Source organism: Symsagittifera roscoffensis, chromosome 1 (assembly GCF_963678635.1).
Source record: "Symsagittifera roscoffensis chromosome 1, txSymRosc1.1, whole genome shotgun sequence".
In the NCBI taxonomy this organism is placed as follows: domain Eukaryota; kingdom Metazoa; phylum Xenacoelomorpha; order Acoela; family Convolutidae; genus Symsagittifera; species Symsagittifera roscoffensis.
The window spans coordinates 68,326,035-68,348,642 of NC_087062.1; the positions used below are offsets into that span (position 1 = coordinate 68,326,035).

Genomic DNA, 22,608 nt, shown 5'->3' on the forward strand with positions numbered 1-22,608 from the left:
ATAAAAACCCTTCAGAGAAAGGAATTGAGTCAGATACTTTCATTTTGTCAGCTGAGAAAAGACTCGCCTAAACACCATGACCTGACCGACTATCGATTGAAGTACATTCCCAGAAAAATTGGATGAAAAAAATGAGAAATTTGTTGAGACAAAATAGTTACAACTTCATAGTTCACCAATACAACTTTGAACGGAAAAATTTTAAGAAAGTATCACATCGCCATCTGGAGTTCCGACGGAGAAAAAGCAATGAATTTCAAGGTAAATATTACTTCTCCGTGTTTTGTCAGAAGTGTCGCAGCAGGTGCCTATCCACTTCAGAGGAGAAGAATGTGACCTAGAGCGCAAACGGAAAAAGCTATGAACACTTCAACATCTGCATCAGGTTCGGATGCCTCTAGATTAGTGAGGAAATCGACCCAATCCAAGAAGAAGGAAATTACCAAAGTGAGGTCTAGATTTCAACTTAAACGAATTACACAGACTTCTCCAACAGGTTATTTAAAAGAATACGAATTCTTCTACTCACCATTCAATCCGTCGTAATTGAAGGATTGGGAAGAGACAATAAGCGGTTTCGCATGTAGCGACGTTAGTAGAGAGCGCTTGATCTCAAATCTGGAATTATACAAAAATCAAAAAAATGAAATTGCTAATTTGGATAGATTTTCTGATCCTGATTTTATTCTAGACTTAATATAAATAGGTGACGACTAGGTGCCCGGGCAACAACATCCAATTTCTTACTGTCTAGTCTCAATGGTACCAGCTTCAGTCCCATATTCTGGACCAGTGACCTCTAAGATTTCAGACACCGATTTTAGACGAGGATTTAAAGTGGTTACAACTCCGCCGGATGCTATTCAGGATAATGCACTGCCGAGTACGATCGATTTGACCAGAGACAACTGAGTTGTGATAATTGTAGCTTCCCGGTATGCAAACTGGATAGTGATAATCCTGGTGCCTATTTTATAACTACTCCTCCACGTAGAAAATCGGACCTCCAAAAACCATCTGTAATCAGATCTTCTTGAACTCAAGCAAAACAGAAAGCTTTCAAACGTACCAAAACTTCAGCAAAAAATCCTAGTGGCAGATACAATCAAAACCATATAGGATTCCTCGATTTAAAGTACATAATAGTATGCCATTGTTCCAGAAACCGCAGTCTAGATTGAAAACACAAACAATTCTTCGGGTCTAACAATCAATACATTGATGCGCTCAATTTCGGAATTGAAAGAACTCTTTATAGCGTTTGAGCCAAGACAAGACGGTGTAAATGAGTTTGTCATTGAAGCCATCAGTGAAAGCCAGCTCTTGACCCAAGTTGACGAGTTAATCAACAAAAATGAGGTTGATGGCTCAGTTGAAAATTTTTGCGCAAAAATTTTACTTCAAACTTTTAAACTTCTGAATGCTAGATTTAATTTCATTATTTTGTGTATCAAGGTTATTTCAGTCATTCTTAACCTCGGAATTTTTCCTCGATCCAACTCCTCGGATCAATCCGAACCAAAAGAAATTTTTTCAAACTTTTTAATCTGCTAATTTGTAATAATTTTATATCTTGAACCATCTGAGTTTACAACATACATGGAAATTACTCTAATTCACTTAATCATGCTCTATTTTAATTAGATTATTTCAATTCATTCTAAATTTCCAACTTTTATTTCCAATTACAATTTCTAATTTCTAATTTTTGTTGCTTACTACACCCAACTATATTATTGTGATTTTAATTTTTCCCTTTTGCCCAGTCACCTGAGGAACAGATATGTATATTTATTTGATTTATAACTTGTGATTCAAAACTTTCAGAAGTGCGGGAGGTGTTATGATTGTTCATTTATTTTTAGTTTAGATAATTGTCTGGTACTGTCTGACAATGACTGAGTACGCTCCTTCTGAGTGAACCTGTAGCTATTCATTGTTCATGTTTTATCGGACAACTTTAATACATTTTTATTATGTATTCTTCTTACCTTGATTTATTTTAGCTTAGCTTTTTAAGGTTATTCTGCTTTAACAATTTAATTGAATAAAAAGCTGTTTTGCAGAATTTTTTTTCAGAAACAAGGAAAATATCTTTTTGACAAAAAAAATGTTTAGTAGCTTTCTCGGATTTTTGTGTCAGATCATGTATAAAATTCTGTCCAAATTTTTAAAGTAGCTCCGACACTACATTGCTGCAACTTTTTTCGGAAATTTCGCGACTCCATAATCAAACTTTTGTGAATCTAAAATTGGACGTTCTCGACTTACGTTGCGGCCTTAATTTGATACATCAGCTTTTTGCGGCAAAAACGCGATTTGAGTAGATGTTCGTGTCTGTGTTTTTTGATTTTCATAATTTTTTGACTTTTTAACCAGGATTTAAACCCAACTTTATGCCCAGACTTCGCGACTTAAATCTGACCATCACGATGCTTAAAACTGGCCATGAATCTGGTCATGAGTCTTGTTTTTGACGCTACAGGACTTTCAAAGTGCGGACATGAGTCGCGGATCTCGGCCCCGGAAATTACTTAAGTAAAGCTGTGTTTGTTTGATTTGTTTTTCCAGTTTTTAAAAGTTGCATTTAATTGAATTGTCGTTCCAATTGTCGTTCCGAAGAAAAAAAACAACTAAATATTTGCACTAGGCTGTGTTTTGATCTTATGTCAAACTTCTACTCTCTGAATAACCGTCTGAAAAATCTCAATGAGTTCAGTGCAAAACAAGACAGAAATTCCATCCAATTCCAAGACCTGCTTTTTTGTCCTTACGAGCATGTGCTTTAATAAAGGTTGCCTTCACCTTAGATGATGGAGGACATGAGCTCTATTATGGTCTAGATTGTCTTGAAAATTAAAAACAACTAACTGGTTTTTGATACTTTTCATAGCCTTTGATATCTTTGATCACTTTCATAGGTTACGTTATCAGGTTCAAACTTCTTGAAAATGTCTGAAAACATTACAAAATGTGATATTTTGGCTCAAGCTTCTTAGTTAGAAAAAGGAAAAAGCTGCTCGTATCAGGGCGACGCCTTGAATTCTCTGACTGCCCTTTGCCGTCTATGGAGTGTGTTATTTTGTTGTTTTTAAAAGCCATCCCGGGTTGACCAAAATGGAAGCCATGAAAAATTGCCGACGTATTTTTATGTTAAAATAACACATTTTCCATGCATGACGCGACGTATGATTCCACATTTTTTAAAGTATGGGGGACTTCAAATTAGACAATATTGATACTTTTACTAGGGCTGTTGATAATTTATATGTCACCATGGAAGCTTGCAACGTATGGGTACTATGGTATCATGCATGTCGCGACGTATGGTTATTATATAGCACTCCTCCCCCCACACACACACACATCGCGCACGCTATATAGGGTGCGAAGTTATTCATTTCGCATAAAACAAAACGGAGTAAAACTCTACTTTACGCGTCAACAGCACGAAATATATCGCGCTTTAATTATCTTTAATCCCCCTCCCATAAATTTATTAAAAACGATTACAGGTTAAATATCTTTTTAAATTTGTGCAACACATCCTTTTGGTTGATATAAAAAATCTCAACTGCTTGTTAAAAAGTCGAAATTGATATGGAGAAAAAAAAAGCACCCGAGCACAAATATTTCGTCACTTTCTTCGAAAGTCGGAACAACAAAAATTATGGTCGGAAAGAAGAGTTCGGAGAAATCAATAAGAAATTGAACCAACTGCTCATTTGCTTATCTTTGCGTAACAACCTTGCTCTCAACTGGAAAGTAATATCGATTCAAAGTTCGGCGAAGTGTACTCAATGCACGAAAGCATCATCTAATTCCCTGAAAACAATAAGTCAATCAGCAGACGCATAAAGAATGTAGACAGCATAACAACAAGAATAGCATAACAAGTGTTGATTACATTGAGATACTTCGATTTCTTCCCGGTAAAAAAAATCTTTCTTTTACAGTTGGTTGAAGGTGCCAAGTACAATTTTTATTTGATTTCACGTGTGCAACCGTCATGGTGAAGTGTTTTTCTCGAGTCTGATGGCTAGCATATGTATACATGTATAACAAAAGTTTTGTTTCAAATCTTTAATCTTTTAGCCCATTAGGAAAAAGCTTTTCAGAAATGAATTTTTCTATCGATGACATAAACAGCCGGCTGTTGTGCAAAAGACAACCACACTGATTGAAAAGAAAAATTAAGAAAACTTTTATTAAGAAAAAAATCTTTTTTCTATCTGTTTTTTCCAAATTCCCTGTTACGGCCAAAAATTTCCAACAAAATGAAGAATGATTGACTTATGCACAAATAAGTTATAATTAAAAACTAATATGACGTTGAAATTGTATTAAAGTTTGTAGGAGGTCAGTCTTCAATAAAACTCCGATCGATTTTTATCTAATTTAGCCTGAAAAACAAAAGTTTTTTCTCAACATTGAGATATTTTGTTATGATTGTTTTTAGAATTCGAATCACGACCGAGCATTCCATATTTGACCTCCTACAAGCTTTCCCTGAGGTGGAAGGAGTTCATTTAGATAATCATTTTAAAAAAGGTAATTACACAAGAAAATAGTTGGGCATTTTTTCCGAATGTTCAAGATTGAAATTTAGTTTGGTAAAAAAAACGATCAAATTTTTTTGAGCATTTTTTTTGGTTTTTTGAAAATTCAATTTCATCCTATAAATCTTTAATATGAAACCGCACTTAACTCGTACGAGTTTATAATTTGAAGTACCTGAAATCAATTTTAAAAATCCCACTTTCCGCTATATCTCTTTCCAGTCACTTTTAGTCATTTTTGGTAGCGTGGTCAGTACAAAAAAAATGCAAATTTTTTATGAGAAAAAAATTCCAAGCGTAAAGTTCAAAAAAATGGCTTAAAATACTTTTTTCAAAAACAATATTACAACGACAGTTCAAATTTTAATTGAGAAAATCAAACTTCATATAACTCAAAGAGACATTTCTTTTTCAAATTTTAATCCTTCAGACAAATTTTTAGAGATTTACTCAACTAATAACTGAAAGAGTTACTTAAGTTACTTTTGCGGTGAAAAAATGACTTTTTTCATCGTGTTGTGTACAAAATGATAAAATCAGCTTCTAGTAACTCAAAACTTGGGTAACCTGGTTTGCTTATCATTTTAGACTACATTGGGATCCGGATAAGGCTAAGCGTTAGATAACAAAAAATTTTCTGCAAATCGAAGTTTCCTTAATGACCAAACTGATACTTTTAAAGAAAAATTAAAATAAATATAAGTCAAAATATTCTGGAGAAGTGATCATCCAGAGCACAAAAAATTTCGTCCCTTCTTCAAAAATTCGAAAAATTACATGAGTGTATCTTGACTCAAAATCAAAACGCTATTGGGAAATTTAGATAACTATAAAAGTAAAGAGTATGACCTCTAGTTGCTAGAAAATTTTGGAAAAATTTGGCATAAGAAGAATGGATTTTTCCGATTGGTATAGCGAAACTTGATCATGCTGAAAAATCAAAGATCGTTCTGAGAGTCGTTCACATTAAGTTTTCTTATTTTGTTATCTCCTATGGAGAGATTTTTGTTAGTCCCATTCCGCCTATGAAGTTAGTCTTTCAATTTTTGGAAAAAAAATGACAAAATATCCAGGATGGTGTTTTCTCCAGAAAAATTCAACTGTCAAACTTTTAAAGCTAATTTACTAGCAACATACAAAAGATATATATGCCTTGAACTAAAACTTCAGCTACAAATTTACCTGCGATTGATTTCAACTAAAATTATGAGGGCTTGTAATTTGGTCATTTTGAAACAATCAATTTTTGCCATTAATGCGTAGCGCAAGCCTATTCAACAAGTAAAAAAAAACGAAATCCGTTAAAAACGCTTATTCAACAAGTCGAATAAACGACTGATTAAGAAAACTACACCAAAAAAAACTATTTGCAATTTCTTCGAATTTAGTCCTTTTAAAAAACAAGACACCTATAATCCTTTCTTTGTACTTTACATAGCGAGTGGAGGATGAAAAAGAAGTAAACCTAAGCAGTCTTGTTGTTTTTTACCGATTGGTTTCTGATAAAAATTATATTAGTTGGTGAAAATTTATTACTCTGTACTTGACTACAGTGCTGATTTAAATTAACCGGACAAAACGCGGTAAACTTGAAATTTAAAACCCGTTTTTCTCAAATTGGGTTGAGTTTAGGTGAAAACTTATGAAGACAAAACTTGCTTAAAATTTTAGCAGAATTAATACGGTGAAATTATTTTGCGAAATTTGGGCCCGAAATTTTACCCCAAAAATGGGTCATTTTGGCTTTTCTTAGTTATTCAAAAATTACGCCGAAAATTCCCAGTCCATCACAGACAAAATTATATCAAAGTGAGCCCCTTATGTAGCCCAACAAACTTTAAGAAGGGTATAATCTCCAAAAAAATTGCAAATTGTTTAAAAATTGTTTTTAAATAAAAAGTTGGTATTTTTATATAGTAAAAACGACCTCTTTTGCCTATAGAGGTCGTTTTTACTTATACAATATTTTGGAGAGTATACCCTTCTTAAAGATTGTTGGGCTACGTAGAGGAATCACTTTGATATAATTGTGTCTGTGATGGACTGGGAATTTTCGGCGTAATTTTTGAATAACTAAGAAAAGCCAAAATGACCCATTTTTGGGGTAAAATTTCGGGCCCGAATTTCGCAAAATAAATTACACAATATCAATTCTGCTAAATATTTAAGCAAGTTTTGTCTTCATAAGTTTTCACCTAAACTCAGAAAATTTAGCATAAGCCCACATGTATAAACTTCTCTTCCAAAGATGCACCTAATCTGAGATACCTTACAAGGAGGTTAGATTTTTCAGGGTTTTGCAGCGTGATATGAGCAGTTATGATCAGGGGCGGATCTAGGATTTTCTCGAGGGAGGGGGGCGGATTTTCAAAATTTTTTCGAAAATTTTGTCGACCTGTTTTTTAGGTCGAACAAATTGATTTTCCAAGCACCTGCAGAACACTATAAGACCCTATTTTGACCAAAGATTCTTTGCCACTGGTAAATTTTGGAAAGCCGTTTTTTGCCACTTTTGGAAAATTTCGACCGAAAAGTTTAGTTTTTTCGGCGCGCGCTCCCTTTCACAATAAGTATATAGTGGCGCTAAAGTCGCCTTTAGTCGCCCTTGGTTGGTGAGGGGGTAGAATCCCTGAAGGGGGGCGTTATATAGCTTTAAAGTTCTGTGTGAGCTTCAATCACAGTAGGAGCTTTACTATTGTCTTCCACCTCCTCATGATTAGAAGGCTACTGCGACTAAGACCAGTAGTAGGTAGTGCTAGGCGTGCTGCTGTAGTAAGTGCTAGGGGTTCGAACAAAACATGGTAATAATATCACAATACGTCATTTGGATGCAAAAAGGGTCATAATGCGTGTCTTTTCAATGTTTTATTGCTAGCAGAAAGGATGATAAAGTTATATCGCACTTCTGAATTAACTGAAAAACTTAAACTGGCTTTGTGGGCAATTATTTTTGACCTAGAAGAACATGAAAAATCACAAATTCGTGGTTTTATCATCCTCGGGGTAGGGTGCCTTTGAAAGCCAATGTAAGGTATTCTTATTATATAACTTCTTAAAAAAATGACAGAAAGTTTGACTTTTAAATACCGTTCAAAAAATATTGATACCCCGAAAAATTCAGAAATACATATTTCAACTCCTACGATTTCAAAAAAGTTATGATGCATCGAAAGCTAGTTTTGAAAAATTTGAAAAAAACAATCCTCGCAAAATATCCTGTGTTCTTATCGAGTAATCAAGGCGGCGAGTCGAGAAATCAAGACATAATACGCAATAAAATTGACGAACAAAAACTTCTCCAAACGATGCGTTAATAAATGTAAGATTTGATACTCTTGTTTTGAAATTTTTGAAGGTTTCTTCTTTTGTTCCACTAGAAGCTAGTTCAAACTCGGTAACCGACAGCTGAGTTTTTTAAGGTTTCCGTAATACGACAACTCGTAACAAAAGACAACTCACAATAAAAACAACTCGCATTAAAAAACAACTCTATTTTCAAATATCCGTACTATGTTATTCTATTACAATTGAGATATTGTTCCGACATTTCAAGAAAGTAAGGAAAATATATGCTCGGGATGGCTTTTTCTATTCAGCCCAATTCTCAAAAATTTTTCCCTCGAGGGATCGATCCATGACTCTTCGCGTTCCCAGAAAATCGTTCCAAATTGTTTATGTCAAAAAAGAAAGATCAATGTGGATGGAAGCAACCCATATTTGCTATTATCATTTGATTCCTCTCTTTGAGCCTATAGTGACGAAATACTAACTTGAAAACACAGCAATAAGATGAAAATGAGGTGACGGCTCGACTAGCAGAAAGCTCGACTAGCATAAATTTTATAGCAATATTTCTCAGAAATACAAACAAAAATAATCCGTTTAAATTGAGGGATGCAATTCTGAGAATTAGAAATTTGAGCAACTGAGAACTAACCAATCAAAGAGCAAATAAATTTCATATCTCACATAAATTGTGATGCAGCCACACCCCGACCTGAAATGGCATGGCTTGAACCGAACACTGATCGACGCGCAAATTGTATGACAAACTGATTGACATATATGTTTCTATGTGTAACGATAATTTTTACTATAAATGAATTTGTGTTTAGATTTTTCTGCTAATCGATACGAATTTCAAATTTAAAACTTTTATGCTAGTCGAGCTTTATGCTAGTTGATATTTGTTAAAATCAGTTTCCTTTCTCTATGATACCGTTATGTTGGCTAGAAAAACAAATATTGAAGCTTTGCGGCCATCGTTTCCCCCCTCCCGAAATTGATGATAATCTCATGCAAATAATCACAAAGTTTTGTCAAGCATAAAATTGATTGATAGCGTTCCAGTTATTTTTGTTCTGAATTTTGAAGAAATTAATGGCGAATATAAAATCGGGGATGCCCTTTTGTTCAAACCAATGATTGAAATATTTTAAATAACATGTTTTGATGCATCTGAAAAATAATGATGCCCTGGAGTCAAACCAAAATAGGTTACTTAATGACATGATTTGTCAGTCATGCGATATAACCAAAAGAGCTGAAAAAGGATGTAAAACTTGTTTGGATTGTGACAATTGTTCATAATAAAAATAATTTTGACCTTTTGATGAAAAATAAGCTAACCTGACTAATTAGGATACAGAGTCTCAGTCACTCTTAATTAAAAGTAGTTCAATAACGTTTTTTCTTAGTTATCGGTGGTTTTGTAGTTGTCAATTCGGAACAATTAATGGGAGCTGTTTCTTGTTTTTCTAATAGCGCCAAGATTAGGCGGCGATTTAGTCAAACTAAGAAATGCTTGCAAATTCTGAAGAGGCGCGGACCATATGTACCAAATGCGTTTCTAGTCTCAACATCAATTTTTACTTTATACTGTCGTATGGATTGAAAGCTTTAAATTTCCTTTAATGTATTTTATCTAAAAACAAAATACCTTCGTAAAAAAGCATTCGCGACTTCACTCTAATACGAGCAGCCATAAAAGCTTATTATGGTCAACTCCGCAAAAAAGCATTCAGGCCGGCAAATGCCAATCACCATAGGTGTCCAATTTAGATAAGCTCATTACGTCATGGGTTTATGTATCATTTCAGCGTCGATTGATTTTTTGACAGTGTATTACGCTGGAAGCCATGGATCGATCCATGGCGCAATATATCTTAATTAAAATGAAATAATTGTGTAGTGGAGTGAAAAGTAGTGAACAGATATGGATCTCACTTACCCCTAAATGACAGATAGTGATCTGAGGAGCTACATGGGTGTCTGATTTATTGTCTGCCATGGCAGTCTGAAGTTGAATTGAATGATATCAAATCACTCTTTCATATCAAATGTCCCCGGGCTAAATTGTCCGCTGTCATTGTAAATCAGATAGCTTTAAAGGCTCTTCCAGGAGCTTCGATCTCGATTTTTACTCCAGGAGCTTCGATCGCGTTTTTATGTTTAGAAATGCAATCCACAAAATCCGGAGCGTTATTGACTGACAGCACAAAGAGCATTTTCATCAATGGTTTTCGAGGCTGACGTAGGTTTAAGTAATTAATCAGTTTATTGATAATGGCGAACTCTCCGCATGAGTCGATTTTAGCCCTTTTAGGGTAAATAAGTAGTAAGCAAGCTAACAATGAAAATAAACAGAAAGTTTTGATTTGAAGGGTGAATAACAGGTAAATGGGAAATAATTTTCAAGAAGATTCAGAACTATAATCATCGGGTATCAATTTCAGTTCCATAGATAATCATTTGTTTTTTTTGATCTAATTTGATATAAATAGCTGAGCCAAAGATATATTTGACATTTTATAGGGAGAAAAAATTAAACTATAAAAAAAAGTTTACACAATTATAAAACATTTATCTCATACAAACTTTAAATTAAAATTTTATACCGTGAGGTACAATCAAGGTTGTTGGGTCCTCACAAAAAAAACAGTACTAACAGGGGAGGATTTTTTTTTTTTGGGGGGGGGGGAGGTTGGACGTTTTTTCTTAAGGGATTCGACACCCTGCCGACCCAAAAGATCCCTTGAACTATTTTGAGATATCCATTTCTGGTCGGACCCTAAAATTGTTTCTAAAAGCCCCTTCGGCGCCAAAATATACTAATTTTGAAAGGAGAGCGCGCGTGGAAAAAAAAACCGTTTTTTTTATCAAAATTATTTTCCAACCGTTTTTTCAAAATTTTGCCTGTCGTGCAGTAGATTTGGCGAGAGCAGGGTCTTTGGAGTGCTTTGGGAGAGCTCGGAAAATCAATTTTGTCGAACAAAACAAAAAAACGATTGACAATATTTTCGAAATTTTTTTAAAATCCGCCTCCCCCCACGAGAATTTCCTAAATCCGCCCTTGAGTATTAAAGACAAATCTGGCCATCTCTATCAAATGTCTAAAAGCGTACCCGCATCTAGTTTCAAGCGTTAATAATTGATTATATTATGAGTTTAATACAGTCCAAAATTGAGAAAAAATCGCTTTTATTCAATAATTATTGATTAAAATCTCTTTTTTTGAATTACATTATAATTAATTAGAATACATTTTAATCACTAGTAATCAAATTTTAATTCATCTACTTTTCGTTACAATTATAATCAATACGGATAATTATAATTGGATATTTTTATCCCAGTAGAAGTGATTTGCACAAAAAATCAATCATGATCGATTATAAGCCATTTGTTAGCCCATTTTGTCTTCGACCTTGCATCTGAATTGCTCATATATAAACCTTTTCGTAGAGGTTGCTCTTTATCAGAAAAAAAAGAGAAAACAGTCTGACTTTTTTTAATTAACTCAAATTTAAAACTTGTTTTTTTTTTTGTTTTTTCTCCATAAGAACTGTTTCTTGATATGCAATTTCAATTTCTTCAAGCCGAAAAGTTTCAACCCATTGCTTCAGTTTCATGTTTTAATCAAAAAAATTGTTTTTCATCTATCGCGGGAATTTTCCAACTAATTTAAAAGGATCTCTTTGAAACTTCAGTTTCCTGATAAAACTTTGTGATCAGATGAGACATATTTTGGCAAGACTTCTCATTTTTGAAGATTTTGTTGTTGGCAAAAAATTCAAAAACCCATATGATACAATTAATTTATTTTTTCATATCGTGTGAACAATTTTTGGCGAAATAAGATTTTATAATCGATTATAAAAATATTGAAATAAAATTGCTTTACGATAGCCTATTTAAATATGTAAACTGAATTAGAAAATATAAAATTGATTTCTCTTTAGAAATGAAAATCATTTTTTTTTTGCATAAATAGACCATCGCAGTGTAGTACAAATAATCACAATTTCAACAAATGCTATTTAAACTAATTCCTACTCCTCCTTTTGTTTCGAAGCTTGAGCAAATTTGAATACTCAAGAAAGTCTCCATCAGAGCTACAGAGAGCGAAAGAGAGAGAGAGAGAGATAGAGAGAGATTGTCATTAAAGATTTTTTACCGAAAACTTTTGCAGTTAAGAGATTCCCTTTCAAATTGTGCAGCAAAAATAAGGTTTCCCGCGGTAATGAGAAGTAAAATTATGCAAAATTTTCCAGACATCAATTTCACTATCAATATTCTGGTCTATCAATATTAAGCAAATAATATATTACTAAAAAACTCAAAATTTCAAAATTGATTTATGTTGCAAAAAAACATTTATTAGTTATTCTCATGGCTTATTTTCAAGCAAGCTAAAAATCGAAACGAAAACTCAATTAAAAAGAATTCTGCAACATTTTTCCACTATTTCTCTATTTTTTGATAGCCTAAAAAACCTAGTCTGAATAAAATCTGTAAGAAAAAGTTATACAAAAAAGAATCAATAAAAATTGATTCAAATCATTTTTTTGTTTCTAAAATCCGTAGGAACATGAAACCAAAAAAAGAAAAAACAAAGCATTTAAATCGATTTAGAATCGATTGCAATTCATTTTTAATCTACATTTTTGTATCAAACTTCATCAATTTTATGATTTATCTGCTATATTTTTAATGTATCTGCTATATTTTTTGTATAAAATCGATTACAATCCATTTTTGTCATTAGCGGTAGCCTGTTGTTGTGCAATTAGCACTGAATGCTTCGACCACATTCATTAGAAACTTCATGTTTTTCATTTGTGTAGTTTCCTGCACCTGGTGAGATGAGAGGAGTAAAAGAACTGGTAGACTAAAGCCTTTAACTAAAGCCTTAGAACCGTTAACTAAAGCCTTCAAATTTAGTTTTTCTGGTGTAAAACTAATTATTTTTCTTACTTAACTGAACTTTTGTTATTATAAAATTTACAGGTTTGCTTTACTCGTTTTTTTTGCTCACTCAAAATGAGATTTAGACTAATTATTCAAATCGAGTTTTCTTAACACATTTTGGGATAACTTTTTAGAAGATTTTCATCTGGCTAAACCATGGCTGAAAAGTCTTTAAAATGATATATTACTCACTCAGATGATTGTTTTTGGTACCTAAATTTTTATGGAAAACAGAAAAAAAAACTCAAACAATCCCGAAGACCCAGCTTCCCATTTTCAGTAGTTTGAACAATTAAAGCTAATATTTTTACTTCTTAGAAAAAACTTATTCAAGTTCTTAAAAAATTCAACAAAGTCCATTAGAACAGTGTCTCAAGGTCAAAAGAGCTCTTTATTTTTCCATCTCTGGTTAAAGCACAGTAGAAATAAACGCGAGCTACTAGAAAAAAACATTTGGACCATTTGAATAATTGTGACGGTATTGATTTTAATGGAATTACATGCTTCTCAGAGACGCGATGGCATGATATAATCAACGGCGGGGAGTCAATGACAATCAATAGTCAATAAAATTAGTCTGGTCGACGCTGGGCATTTGTATGTGGGTGGATAGGTGTCTTTTTGAAAGGGATACATGAGCTGAAAATTTAAATTGTGCACAACAAGCAGAAATTGTATTTGGCAGAACATTTACACAACCGAAAATTTGATTGTAAACTTCAAAACTGCTGTTGCAAAAATTTTTATCAAACATTAAAATTTTTGTTCTTCCTTTTTTGATAATTAACTAACACTCAAACAATAGTTTTTATTTAGAAATCAATGAAATAAACAATGAAAAGCGAGACTTCGAAAAAAATGTCAGTAAGTTTTGCAAGTAGTCTTTGATTCAATTTCTGGAAAAACAAAACCTATAACTTCAGCCTGACATCTTCTTACAAGGACCATGCTAAATCCTAGTTTCTTCTGCACACCGAGTAGTTCCTCTTCCGAGTAGTTCCTCTTCTCAGAAAAAATACGAGACGGTGATCGTCTCAAGGGAAGGGGAAAAGAACATCAAAGACAATCTAGACCTGGAACACTATCTGTTTCTCGCTCTAGGCCTACACACCCATTATAACAAGTTTGCAGCCAGAATTGAAATGATTAGCAGACATAAAACACCGAAAAATTCTTTTGATTATTCAGATGTAAATATATCTACATGTCAAACATGCGGATGTGCAAAACTGCAAAAATGCGGATGTGAAAAAAATTGCGTTTTTAAAATTTCTCAGCTTTGACTGTTAAATTTTATTCACATAATTATCAAAAAGGAGCAAAGAAATTAGTCACAAAACAATTTCTTCAACTCGATATTTTTAAAAATACCGGTCGTACTACATCAACATCCATGTTACTTTCAGTGACTTCTGAGACCTACTTTATCTAATTACGATCTCCCAGACAAGGTCCTTTTAAGTTGATTATCTCTTTTAAAAAATTTTTCGATTATTGTGGACCTATACTGGAAGCAATTTTTTAGGATGGTTATGATTATCAAAATGAAAAACCCTTTCAGATGAAAAACTCATTCAATTAAAATAGGAGGAAACCTGGAAACTAAAAAATCGAAGCTGATCGCAAGGTAATTTTCTGGCAAACTAATCGATCTAAAAAGAGATCACATTATAGCACTTTCAATCCGAAATTAGTTTCAAAAACTATCTCATCAATGATCACTCTGCGTCTATTGAAAATTGCCTAATTATGTCGGATCAAATTGGCGATCAGGATATAATTGGAACATAAACTAGGCTACTGGCAAGCACTGAATGTTCCGACTGCGTTGCACTTCTAGGGAGTAATTTAAAATAACGCCTCCTTATTTTGTATGGCATGTTTATGTATGCCTAGATCAATCCATGAATAATTAAAAACTCAAACTATGAGAGTTATCATCTTTGAAAATTTTTGCCAAAACTTAAATGTTTGTTACTTTCTTTATACCATTTGTGAAAGACAGCTTCAATACAATTCAGGTCGTATTTTATGCATTGTAAATGCAAGACCGTCCAACCTTTGGTGCTTCGAGTAAACCAAGGTCTCTGCCACTTGCGTTCGGTTTCAAACACAAACCAAAATTTTTCATATATTCGGAATGTTTTGCATCGCGGCCGGACATTTTTGCCAAAGACAATTCAGCCGATACAAAATTCAGACAATTCCAGCAAAAGATGCAGAGAGTTCAGCCAGAGATAATTCAACCAATAACACTGAGCGCCACAGTCGCGCCAATATGTTGCGAGCATGCCAACAGTGTGTAGGACTCTAACTGAAATTAAGAGCCGGTTATAGCCGCGAAGCTGCCATGCGTGAATAGCGCGCCCAGCGGCGACCTTACACTGAGAAGTAACTCCAATTCCGACTTTTTCTTCTCTAGTATTTTGAAAAAAAAATAGCTGAATTGTCTGAACTCCAAATTAATTGAATTTTTTTTTGCCAATTTTTTCTGTGCGCCATATTGCACACAGCAAATTTTTAAATTGATCAAAAAGCGTTCCTCATTCCATTTTGGAACGATTTCTAATACAGATTGAATCGCCTAACTATCCCAAATGTTCAACCGTTAAACCCCCAAAATTTTGCGAAAAATGATCACAGGTGAAAATTTTGTTTCACAATTGAGCTGAGGATAACAATTTTTTTTGAGTGATATTTTAAAAATTCGTCAAGTATTGCTTGTTAAAAATTCTATTTAAAGAATCTGGTAGTTAAGTTTGTCGGGAGAAAAAAGACCACCCGAGAACAAATATTTCAAGGTATTTCGAAAAAACTTATATCTCAAAATAGTACAAATGGGGGACTCTTTGGATCGGCAGGGATTCGAATCCCTGAGAGGAGCGTCCGTTGCCTCCCCCCCACCCCTAAATCTACCCCTGGTCTTTTCGGTTATGCCCCCCATAATTGATAAAAAGTCGAAATCAACATTTGTTGTAAAATTGGATCAGTATTACCAAGAAATGCTGGCTTAGATTAAATAATCAATATGGCGCACGACTAAACGAAGCACAATCATCTAACTTAGCCTCAAATAGGTCCTTTTCCCTGTTTTTTTGTCTTTTTCTTCAAATAACTTTCACAAACATCAGTCCAAATGCGCTCTGAGTTGCCGTCTTTTGATGTTTTCTGAGTTTATTGAAGGCTCTAGATATCAACTTTGTGTTTTGTAAGAATGTCGATCCCAGTTTGGAAAAAAAAATAAATTTCACAGTTTTTATTTAGGGGTGAGGTTAAAACCGAAAAGATCCATATTTCGTCACTTTATTCAAAAGTAGGAACAATAATCAACAATCAAAGCATAGCTTCTATCCTTGATGTTGTATTGCTATTTTGGGGAAAAAAATTAGTTGGTAATTAGTTTTTTTTCTAGCTTTTGGTGTCTATTTCAGTTTTTGTAATAGTTTTGGTGCCATTTCTGTTGCCACTCATTTCACTCTTTAGTTCACGCGTCATACATTTTAGGGGCCAAACCTATCCATTTACAGCACTGGATTTGCACTCATTGATGACCATTTTAAATATTGCTAACTCGACGTGACATGATTTTTTCTAGAGGGGAGGGGTCGCAATTAAACAAAAATGAAAAAGTTCGGGGAAACTTTTTAGTTCGGCCAAAACGATTTTCCCGCGAGCGCTCCTAGAAAAGTAAAAAAGAACCAATTTTGTAGATTTTCTGGAAAATATTTTGTAAATTTTCAGAAAAAAAAAACCGGTCAGTAAAGCCGTTTTTGGGCACTTTTTGGAAAATTATGACCAACAAATTGCGTTCTCCCCTTTAAAGTTACTTTATAGTGGCGCCAAAGACGCCTTTAGAAAAATTCTAGGGTTGGTCGGCCGAAAATGGATATCATAGAAGAATATCAAAAGACCCTTTGGTTGGTGAGGGGGTCGCACCACTCTTGAGTTTCTGGCACATGAACCCTGAGTAGTATATGTGTGAGGGAGAGTGGGGGGGGGTGTGGTTGGTGACCCCCATGTATTAAGATAGGGAATAGAGCATCCGGTCACTAACCTATGTATTAAGATAGGGAATAGATTTCCCTATGTATTAAGATAGGGAAGAGGTTTCCTATGTATTAAGATGGTAAGGTTTCAGATGGTAAGGAAAAATTTTTGGCGCCCGGCCTTACCATGTTTTAAGATTCTCTACAGCAATCCGATAGGTTATGGGGGTCACCAACCACCCCCCCCCCCCCCCCCCCTCCCCACTCTCCCCCACACATATACTACTACCCTGGTTACCGATTTCTCAATGAATCGATCTGAAGATGTTTCTTAATTTCGAATCTGTTCACTTAATTAGACGATCTTCCTATATACAGTATACGAATTGTTTTTTACGTTCTTCCTGCGACACTGTGAAACTTGCTTATTTCGGTCGTTTTACAATGTTCCTTTTTAAGCTTTCACAATGCTTTTGCTATTTCATTTAAATATCAGTTTGGAACATCTCCCCATCTCTACAAAATGGCAAAATAAGGATAAAAGAAAAGTTAAAAAATTAACTTCCATCAACGAAGCATCCGTTTTTTTCTAAAATATTTTTTGTTTTGTTTATGTCAAAAAAGAAAGATCAATGTGGGCAGGGGCGGATTTAGGGGGGGGGGGCGGACGCCTTCCCTTCAGGGATTCGACCCCCTGCCGACCCAAAGGGTCCCCCCTTTGATACTTTTTCAGAAATCCATTTTTGGCCGACCGACCCTAAAATTTTTCTAAAGGCGCCTTCGGCGCCAATATATACTAACCTTGAGGGGGAGCGCGCGCCAAAAAAACGCGATTTTTTTGTCAAAATTTTTCAAAAAGTGCCCAAAAACGGCTTTTTTGACTTAGTGCCAAAATAGGGCCAAATTAGTGCTTTGGGAGAGCTCAAAAAATCTATTTGGTCGACCTAAAAAAATTCAAAAAAAAAAAGTCAAAATTTTCGAATTTTTTTTGAAAATCCGCCCCCCCCCTCGAGAAAATCCTAGATCCGCCCCTGAATGTGGGTGGATTAGCAACCCATATTTGCTATTATCATTTGATTCATCTCTTTGAGCCTATAGTGACGAAATACTAACTTGAAAACACAGCAATAAGATGAAAATGAGGTGACGGCTCGACTAGCAGAAAGCTCGACTAGCATAAATTTTATAGCAATATTTCTCAGAAATACAAACAAAAATAATCCGTTTAAATTGAGGGATGCAATTCTGAGAATTAGAAATTTGAGCAACTGAGAACTAACCAATCAAAGAGCAAATAAATTTCATATCTCACATAAATTGTGATGCAGCCACACCCCGACCTGAAATGGCATGGCTTGAACCGAACACTGATCGACGCGCAAATTGTATGACAAACTGATTGACATATATGTTTCTATGTGTAACGATAATTTTTACTATAAATGAATTTGTGTTTAGATTTTTCTGCTAATCGATACGAATTTCAAATTTAAAATTTTTATGCTAGTCGAGCTTTATGCTAATTGATACACCCCAAAAATAAGTCCATCTTCATTAAGTATTTGTTAAAATCAGTTTCCTTTCTCTATGATACCGTTATGTTGGCTAGAAAAACAAATATTGAAGCTTTGCGGCCATCTTTTCCCCCCTCCCGAAATTGATGATAATCTCATGCAAATAATCACAAAGTTTTGTCAAGCATAAAATTGATTGATAGCGTTCCAGTTATTTTTGTTCTGAATTTTGAAGAAATTAATGGCGAATATAAAATGGGGGATGCCCTTTTGTTCAAACCAATGATTGAAATTTTTTAAATAACATGTTTTGATGCATCTGAAAAATAATGATGCCCTGGAGTCAAACCAAAATAGGTTACTTAATGACATGATTTGTCAGTCGTGCGATATAACCAAAAGAGCTGAAAAAGGATGTAAAACTTGTTTGGATTGTGACAATTGTTCATAATAAAAATAATTTTGACCTTTTGATGAAAAATAAGCTAACCTGACTAATTAGGATACAGAGTCTCAGTCACTCTTAATTAAAAGTAGTTCACTAACGTTTTTTCTTAGTTATCGGTGGTTTTGTAGTTGTCAATTAGGAACAATTAATGGGAGCTGTTTCTTGTTTTTCTAATAGCGCCAAGATTAGGCGGCGATTTAGTCAAACTAAGAAATGCTTGCAAATTCTGAAGAGGCGCGGACCATATGTACCAAATGCGTTTCTAGTCTCAACATCAATTTTTACTTTATACTGTCGTATGGATTGAAAGCTTTTTTAAATTTCCCTTAATATATTTTATCTAAAAACAGAATACCTTCGTAAAAAAGGATTCGCGGCTTCACTATAATACGAGCAGCCATGAAAGCTTATTATGGTCAACTCCGCAAAAAAGCATTCAGACCAGCAAATGCCAATCACCATAGGTGTCCAATTTAGATAAGCTCATTACGTCATGGGTTTATGTATCATTTCAGCGTCGATTGATTTTTTGACAGTGTATTACGCTGGAAGCCATGGATCGATCCATGGCGCAATATATCTTAATTAAAATGAAATAATTGTGTAGTGGAGTGAAAAGTAGTGAACAGATATGGATCTCACTTACCGCTAAATGACAGATAGTGATCTGAGGAGCTACATGGGTGTCTGATTTATTGTCTGCCATGGCAGTCTGAAGTTGAATTGAATGATATCAAATCACTCTTTCATATCAAATGTCCCCGGGCTAAATTGTCCGCTGTCATTGTAAATCAGATAGCTTTAAAGGCTCTTCCAGGAGCTTCGATCTCGATTTTTACTCCAGGAGCTTCGATCGCGTTTTTATGTTTAGAAATGCAATCCACAAAATCCGGAGCGTTATTGACTGACAGCACAAAGAGCATTTTCATCAATGGTTTTCGAGGCTGACGTAGGTTTAAGTAATTAATCACTTTATTGATAATGGCGAACTCTCCGCATGAGTCGATTTTAGCCCTTTTAGGGTAAATAAGTAGTAAGCAAGCTAACAATGAAAATAAACAGAAAGTTTTGATTTGAAGGGTGAATAACAGGTAAATGGGAAATAATTTTCAAGAAGATTCAGAACTATAATCATCGGGTATCAATTTCAGTTCCATAGATAATCATTTGTTTTTTTTGATCTAATTTGATATAAATAGCTGAGCCAAAGATATATTAGACATTTTATAGGGAGAAAAAATTAAACTATAAAAAAAAGTTTACACAATTATAAAACATTTATCTCATACAAACTTTAAATTAAAATTTTATACCGTGAGGTACAATCAAGGTTGTTGGGTCCTCACAAAAAAACAGTACTAACAGGGGAGGATTTTTTTTTTGGGGGGGGGGGAGGTTTGACGTTTTTTCTTAAGGGATTCGACACCCTGCCGACCCAAAAGATCCCTTGAACTATTTTGAGATATCCATTTCTGGTCGTACCCTAAAATTGTTTCTAAAAGCCCCTTCGGCGCCAAAATATACTAATTTTGAAAGGAGAGCGCGCGTGGAAAAAAAAACCGTTTTTTTTAATCAAAATTATTTTCCAACCGTTTTTTCAAAATTTTGCCTGTCGTGCAGTAGATTTGGCGAGAGCAGGGTCTTTGGAGTGCGTTGGGAGAGCTCGGAAAATCAATTTTGTCGAACAAAACAAAAAAACGGTCGACAATATTTTCGAAATTTTTTTTAAAATCCGCCTCCCCCCACGAGAATTTCCTAAATCCGCCCTTGAGTATTAAAGACAAATCTGGCCATCTCTATCAAATGTCTAAAAGCGTACCCGCATCCAGTTTCAAGCGTTAATAATTGATTATATTATGAGTTTAATACAGTCCAAAATTGAGAAAAAATTGCTTTTATTCAATAATTATTGATTAAAATCTCTTTTTTTGAATTACATTATAATTAATTAGAATACATTTTAATCACTAGTAATCAAATTTTAATTCATCTAGTTTTCGTTACAATTATAATCAATAAGGATAATTATAATTGGATATTTTTATCCCAGTAGAAGTGATTTGCACAAAAAATCAATCATGATCGATTACAAGCCATTTGTTAGCCCATTTTGTCTTCGACCTTGCATCTGAATTGCTCTTATATAAACCTTTTCGTAGAAGTTGCTCTTTATCAGAAAAAAAAGAGAAAACAGTCTGACTTTTTTTAATTAACTCAAATTTAAAACTTGTTTTTTTTCTTTGTTTTTTCTCCATAAGAACTGTTTCTTGATATACAATTTCAATTTCTTCAAGCCGAAAAGTTTCAACCCATTGCTTCAGTTTCATGTTTTAATCGGAAAAATTGTTTTTCATCTATCACGGGAATTTTCCAACTAATTTAAAAGGATCTATTTGAAACTTCAGTTTCCTGATAAAACTTTGTGATCAGATGAGGCATATTTTGGCAAGACTTCTCATTTTTGAAGATTTTGTTGTTGGCAAAAAATTCAAAAACCCATATGATACAATTAATTTATTTTTTCATATCGTGTGAACAATTTTTGGCGAAATAAGATTTTATAATCGATTATAAAAATATTGAAATAAAATTGCTTTACGATAGCCTATTTAAATATGTAAACTGAATTAGAAAATATAAAATTGATTTCTCTTTAGAAATGAAAATCATTTTTTTTTGCATAAATAGACCATCGCAGTGTAGTACAAATAATCACAATTTCAACAAATGCTATTTAAACTAATTCCTACTCCTCCTTTTGTTTTGAAGCTTGAGCAAATTTGAATACTCAAGAAAGTCTCCATCAGAGCTACAGAGAGCGAAAGAGAGAGAGAGAGAGAGAGAGAGATAGAGAGAGATTGTCATTAAAGATTTTTTACCGAAAACTTTTGCAGTTAAGAGATTCCCTTTCAAATTGTGCAGCAAAAATAAGGTTTCCCGCGGTAATGAGAAGTAAAATTATGCAAAATTTTTCCAAACATCAATTTCACTATCAATATTCTGGTCTCAATTTTGTTAAGCAAATAATATATTACTAAAAAACTCAAAATTTCAAAATTGATTTATGTTGCAAAAAAAACATTTATTAGTTATTCTCATGGCTTATTTTCAAGCAAGCTAAAAATCGAAACGAAAACTCAATTAAAAAGAATTCTGCAACATTTTTCCACTATTTCTCTATTTTTTGATAGCCTAAAAAACCTAGTCTGAATAAAATCTGTAAGAAAAAGTTATACAAAAAAAAATCAATAAAAATTGATTCAAATCATTTTTTTGTTTCTAAAATCCGTAGGAAAATGAAACCAAAAAAAGAGAAAACAAAGCATTTAAATCGATTTAGAATCGATTGCAATTCATTTTTAATCTACATTTTTGTATCAAACTTCATCAATTTCATGATTTATCTGCTATATTTTTAATGTATCTGCTATATTTTTTGTATAAAATCGATTACAATCCATTTTTGTCATTAGCGGTAGCCTGTTGTTGTGCAATTAGCACTGAATGCTTCGACCACATTCATTAGAAACTTCATTTTTTCATTTGTGTAGTTTCCTGCACCTGGTGAGATGAGAGGAGTAAAAGAACTGGTAGACTAAAGCCTTTAACTAAAGCCTTAGAACCGTTAACTAAAGCCTTCAAATTTAGTTTTTCTGGTGTAAAACTAATTATTTTTCTTACTTAACTGAACTTTTGTTATTATAAAATTTACAGGTTTGCTTTACTCGTTTTCTTTGCTCACTCAAAATGAGATTTAGACTAATTATTCAAATCGAGTTTTCTTAACACATTTTGGGATAACTTTTTAGAAGATTTTCATCTGGCTAAACCATGGCTCAAAAGTCTTTAAA

At 33.7% G+C, this 22,608-nt stretch overlaps 1 protein-coding gene across 1 annotated transcript in view; it reads right to left on the reverse strand.

Moving 5' to 3' along the window:
* The window catches only part of LOC134856946 (mu-type opioid receptor-like), a 104,577-nt gene extending 85,111 nt beyond the window's left edge, over positions 1-19,466 (reverse strand). The window contains exon 1 of the mRNA XM_063873240.1: positions 19,404-19,466. The gene's annotated coding sequence lies outside the window, so the exon portion shown is untranslated. The remainder of the gene's footprint in view (positions 1-19,403) is intronic.
* Between the last annotated feature and the right edge of the window lie 3,142 nt (positions 19,467-22,608).